Source organism: Sceloporus undulatus, chromosome 5, assembly GCF_019175285.1.
Source record: "Sceloporus undulatus isolate JIND9_A2432 ecotype Alabama chromosome 5, SceUnd_v1.1, whole genome shotgun sequence".
NCBI classification, from domain to species: domain Eukaryota; kingdom Metazoa; phylum Chordata; class Lepidosauria; order Squamata; family Phrynosomatidae; genus Sceloporus; species Sceloporus undulatus.
In genome coordinates, this window is record NC_056526.1 from 121,288,132 (window position 1) to 121,294,732 (window position 6,601).

A 6,601-nucleotide genomic window follows, 5' to 3' on the forward strand; every position below is an offset into this window, starting at 1 on the left:
AGTCAAGGGTAAAACCTAGGAGCATGTAACAAAGGATGTAAAGAATGAAGCAAAGGAAAACAATGCCAACGAACAAAATTCCAGCAAGCATAACTGTTTGTGCTCATACTAAAGGCTGGATGGAAGAGACAGTAGAGCAGAGTCAGTGCTTCCAAGACAGATTACACTCTTGGTTTTTTTTCCCAGGGGATGATTCCTTAAAAAAAAAAAGAGTTAAAGTACAGTACTTACATTGACCTATGGATAAATCAACTCAGTTTTTGGGGTGAATTTTTTAACCTAAATTTCTAGACTTATACATGAGTATATACAGTAACTGTATGTTCAGAAGCATGCCTGGGTTCATTCCCATATAAAGTGTGAAATGTTTCTAGAGGGCTTATTGTAGTAAGAGGTCAGACTATATATGACTATTACACTTTTGAGAGTAAGAAAGTGTATGAGAAAATGAGAATTATCTAAATGCCTCAGGACTGAAAATGGTGGACTGGGAATAGAAAGGAGGAGGTGGACTGTGTGCTATAGATAAAAAGAAGATATAGTATTAGAGCAAGAATGAAAGCTTGTTTTGCCAGAAATGCTGCAGGTGAGGAAGATGGTAATAACAGATTAATCCCTACTGAGAACAGAGAAGAGAAGCCAATAAAATCTGGTGTTAGTAGAGCTCCAAGCCTCCCACGGTGATGTCCAAACACTGGCTTTTGAAGAATGAGCAGAAATGAAATTCTCAGAAATGCTATAGCAACTGTCACTAAGGTTACTCTCAGTAAGATTCTTATCCAGAAGACTCATGGGTGGTGTCATGCATTGATAAATTTAGAGATCCCCCCCCCCAAATGTTCCTGTACATCTCCGTTTCATGGTATCTCCAGTATGATACATGTGTTGAAACAAAAGGAGGGCACTTTCATTAAGATGGAATATGGTGCTACAGAAAAAAAAAAAATCAAAGAATATATATTCAAGACATGTTGTTGTTGTTGTTGTTATGTAAGTCAACTCTGACTTAGGGTGATCCTCTTATAGGGTCTTGTTGGCAAGATATATTAATAGAAGGTTTGTCATTGCCTTCCACTAAAGCTGAGAGACTATGGTTTGCCCATGATCACTCAGAGGGTTTTCATGGCTGAGAAGGGATTTAAATCTTGGTCTCCTAGAGTCTTATCAAATATTACATTACATTGTAAAGCAGTTAAAATGAAATAATAGCACTATAATAGTGTTGTGTGAAACTGACCATAGTCTAACACTTGGACCACTACACCATACAAGCTCTTTCATAAAATACCATGGACATTTTCTGTGAATTAAAGAAGTGGCAAAGTATCGGTTTCTGAAATGTTCTTGAAACTCAGAAACAGAGGAGAAGGGCACTGGTATTTGTCTAGATCCATTATCAATGCCACCATAAGATGATGGTTTAGATGGCATTTGTCAAAATGTGAAATATGAGTTGAATAACCACAAATATACCCATATAGCAAAATGCTGGAGGACAAGGTCAAGGGTCAGAGTAAATGTTAAAAGAGAGTATCAAAGAAATGTTGCCTGCTACTGTTATTTTTATTAGTCTTGTTCCAATGTTCCTTTTGACACCATTATTGCCTTTTTAAAACTACAAAAGTTGTCGGTGAACTCCCTGTTCAGGATCATGACCAGGGAAGTGAGAATTCACATCCTTTCTTTCTTGAGGAAATCCCAAGAGAAATCGCAGCTATGCAGTTGCTAACTGCATTGAAAAAGAAACCCCATGGACTCCCAATGAAAGTGAATAAGATCCTTGAACAAGGAAATTACAAAGGAAAACTAGAAAGAGAAACTGCTGAATTGAATTATATCCACAATTTCCAGTCCATTAACTGAGGACGAATAAGACAATAAACATATTAATACAAGGGTCCTCACTACTGCACTTATAGCCCATACGGCACAATTATCTCACAAACAGTTTTAAACCCTGGGAAACTGACTTTTGGTAAGCAGTTTTATTGCATTCACATATCAACACTCACTGACCACTGTAAAAATCTCAAAGACCCTATACCTCACCAAGTTTTTTGAAAATTTATGATAAGGGTCATGATCTGCATCTTTCTGGATCCTATTCCATTCTATCGCACTCCCCAAACTGCCTGAGACCTTAATACCACTCAGTACTGCATCCCGAAAAGTAGGTTTATATCTACAAGAGCTCATGAAAAAATAAAAACCAGTTAGTCTTACATGTGCTGCTGCATTTCCTTTTATTTTTCTTGTCTTCTCCTTTCTTCCTCCTTTTTATGCTGCAAGAGACTAACGCAGCTACTTCTTTGAAAACAGAGAATTGGAGAATTTCTTATTTCATTGATCAGGAGATTGTGTATGGGAGAATCCCACTGAATCATGGTGGAATTTGAGCCTAATTTCTTTCAGGTTTTGCTGTAACACTGGCAAAATTAACATCTTCTAAACCAGAATAGTGCCTCTAAGTAGTGACTGAGAACTGCCAGTCTACACACCAGACAGGATAGCAATAGCAATACAGTGGTGCCTCGGGATACGAAATGATCGGGTTACGAAATTTCCGGGATACGAAAAAGTTGGATTGGCAAAAACTGTTTCGGGTTACAAAATATTTTTCGGGTTACGAAATTCATTTCGGCGCGAAATTCAAATGCTGCAAAGTGCAGCTTTCCAGTGCTAACGGAAAAGTGTTTCGGGTTACGAAATTTTCGGGTTACGAAAGGAATGGCGGAACGAATTAATTTCGTAACCCGAGGCACCACTGTACCAAATACATCTCTATACTGCTTATCACTACACTTAAGCATCCCCTAAGGGGTTTGCAATGTGCAAACTAATTGCCCCCAACAAACTGGGTACTCATTTTAGAAACCTGCAGAAGGATGCCAGGCTGAGTTGACTCTGAGCCCCTGGCTGGTATTGAACTCATAACCTTATGGTTTATGCATGAGTGGCTGCAATACAGGCATTTAACCACTGTGCCACCAGGGCTCTGTCCTAGTCCTAGTCCAACACTCAAACCACTATACAACACTGGTTGGCAGTTAACAGTACAATACATGTAGTGACCGAGAAACAAATCCTATTTAATTCAAATATTTCCAGGGAAGTGTGTATTACCTACATTTTTGAGCTTTTAGTCTTGTAATATACTCGTATATATTAAGCCTCAATTATCTTTTCTTTTTATAGTACTATTTAACATACAGTATAATCCTGAGTTATTTCTATCTGCTTTGGGAAAACTATGTTTCAAAAGTCTAATACATTCCACATTAACCTTAAGGATCATTTTAACTGTGCATCATCTGCATCATTAGCTGCCTAATGATGACATGCCACATCGTAGGAAGTAATAAAATATAATCTTGAGAGTAAAATTTTAAAATTTTATTTCCAAACTAGGTCAAATTACTATTTTGGCAGAGGACTAATGCTAATCATAATCATTTCCAGCTTGTTTTTTTATGTTAAGGTGACATAAAAAGACAAACATTCATTAGAATCTCTAAGTACATTTTCATATCTCACACAGCTGATAAGGCATAATTCTAAATGAATGTTCTTCTCTTTCCTGATAATATTTATACTACACGAAGGCATATTTGAATTGTGGTGACTGATTTTTTTGTAAATAAAGCTTTTGGAGCTCCGCTTAAAAAAACCCATAAAAATAATGGGTGTTGTGGACTAAGGGGTTCAGCAGATGGCCCCAAAGGAGCAGCTTACCACTGCTCCTTTCCTCACTGGATCAGGGCTGTAGCAGCTACATGCCACTCCTGATCCAGCCTTTATCTCGTTCAAAAACAAGCTGTAGAAAGCCACTTCTTTTCGCACTAGCAAAAAGGTGCCTTTGGTGCCGCAGCGGCACTTTCTGGTGCTCCTTTTGGTGTATGTCATCTCGATGCCTTGCCAAGGGAGAACTCTGAAGCCACCCCCTGTGTGGTGGGGCACACGGTGTGATGCTGGCATCAGGGAGGAGTTGGGCCATGTGTCATGTGGACATCATGCCCCCAATCCTCCCTGATGCCGGCATTTAGTGCTGGTCTGTTGGGGCCCCAAACTGCCAAAAGCCTGGCTCCTTTTAATTAATCCTACCTAAGGAAGACCCATTGAATCAATTGTTGAATGGTGAGTCAACACATAGTAAATCACATTGATTCAGGGAGTCTACTTCTAGATAGGACTAACAGTAGTATTCAAGGCACAGACTCATAGACTCTTAGAGCTGGAATGGACTAGAAATAGTGTCCAAACCAACCCCATGCCATGCAGGAACACACAACTAAAACACTCCTCAAAGATGCCCATCCAACCTCTATTTAAAGGCCTTCAAAGATGGCAAACCTTCTCTGAACAAATCTTGCCAAGAAAACCCCATGATACATTCACCTTGGAGTTGCCGTAAGTCAGAAATGACTTGAAGGCACACAACAACAACAAAACAATGTCACTTCTGCCTTCTCTTATCCAAGTTGGATATAACTGCTTTCTGAATTGTTCCTCTTAATACATGGTTTTGAGAACTTTGGGATGTTAATGTATTCAACCCAACTGTTTACAGTCACACACGAATCAGCAAATGGATATCAAGCATATGACTATTTTTAAGAAGCATTGTACTCAGTTGCTGGAATTTAACAAGAGGGCATGAAAATCACCCCTCATGTTCACCTGATCTATGACTATCATTTTGGATTAGGTAGACCACAGATATGAGCCAGCGTATCATTTATGTGCATAGATTCTTAAGAAATAAATAGATGCAACCATTTTCAAACTCATGAAAAGATTTAAACATTGTCTTGGTTTTCTCCTCCAGCAAATCTCTCCCAAAGTTCCTGCAAGCTGAACTTTTTTTAACCTTTTTGATAGCTGCATGAATGATCAGATACAAGAAAGAAGTTGTTGATGCCATTCCTGACTTACGTCAAGCCTATCAGAGATTATTCAGAGGTGGCTTCCCATTGCCTTCATCTGAGGCTGAGAGTTGACTCGTCCATGGTGTTGTTGTTTTTCTTTTGAGGGGGGTATGTTTAGTGATATGAAGGCACCAGGGAAGGTTGTGAAAACCTAAGGTAGGATAGCAACCAACCAACCAATCAAAATAAGCAAGTCAGCAAGCTACAACTTTGAAAGCCATATCAGAAAATCTTTTCTGTTTTTTAGGAAAGGAAATGCTGTCTACAAAGAAGACTCCAGAGCATGAAAAAGTTAATTTTGTTGGACTACGACTCTCAGAATCAAACAGTAACTCCCCCAAGCTCTGAAAAGTCACCCAACAATTTTAGAGCTGCTCACCATAATTGTCTTTAACAACCCTCCCCCTCACTAATCCTATTAGTCTATGCATACTTACCATGGTAACTTCTAACTAATATTCACATTCATATCAGTTAAAACATGAAAACACTGGAATATGAGTACGATGAACTGCATGTTAGATTGCACCCATATTTTTGCTAATCCAGGAAAACTGGGTCAAATAACTTGGCATCCAGATGCAAGAAAGAGGCATTGTAGCTTATTATAGCAACAAATGCCTTTCTCAGAGTAGCTTTTGATCCATTCCGTAGCTGACTGGAAATGAAAGAAAATATTTAAAGTTGAATGGGGTGAATCCAAAAATAAAGATTCCTTACAAAAACAATGTAGCAAATGTTACAAAAGTGAATGTCAAAATTTCAAAGTTGCGTAAGACATCTATGAGACATAGACCATGTTGAGAGATAGCCATGGAGAACACTCCCAAATCCAGGGATTTTGCAGGATAGAGAGCACTTGGCAAGGTGTTTATTCCTGGGCCAGCTCCTTGTTGCAATTTGCTAACCGGAAACTTTACTTTTTCTGTGAGCACTCCCTAAATTATCTTGCTGGCATAACTATTAGCTTTACTGGCTGGGGTGTTCTGGAAGTGAAAGGACCATTTCATGTTATCCAGTTACAGGACTTTAATTCCACATTAACTGTCATGGCCAGGGATTGACAGTTCAGAGAGGGACATTTAGAATTCTCAGTCAGAGAGCTCCAGTGCATCACAAAACTACAAACCCCAGGATCCCATAGGATGTTGTTGTGGCAACACACTGCAGAACCAATCCAGTTTGAGACTGCTTTAACTGCCCTGACTCAGTATTAGGAGATCCTGGGAACTGTAGTTTATTGTGGCACCAGAGCTCTCTGAGAAGAAAAGGCTCAATGTCTCACAAAACTAGTTTTCAGAATTCCCTAGCATTGAGCAAGAGGGCTGTTAAAGTGGTCTCAAACTGGATTGTTTCTGCACTGCACTGTCATTGGTTCCTCTGTCACTGGGAGAGGGAAAGGCTAAGGCTGTTGCAAGTGGAATAAAGATGAGACAAGAGGGAATTCTTAAACTACTTCATAGGTAGAAATTTTCCACCAGATGGAATATACCATTGGGTTGGCCCTTTGTCCTTTGGTGAGATGAACTCCAGGACCTGACCCCTTCCCCACAACCATTCCCTTCTCCTTTTGTGTCATGTCTTCTTAGATTGTAAGCCTGAGGGCAGGGAACCGTCTAATTAAAAGATTGTATGTACAGTGCTGTGTAAATTTACAGCGCTATATAAATAAAGCT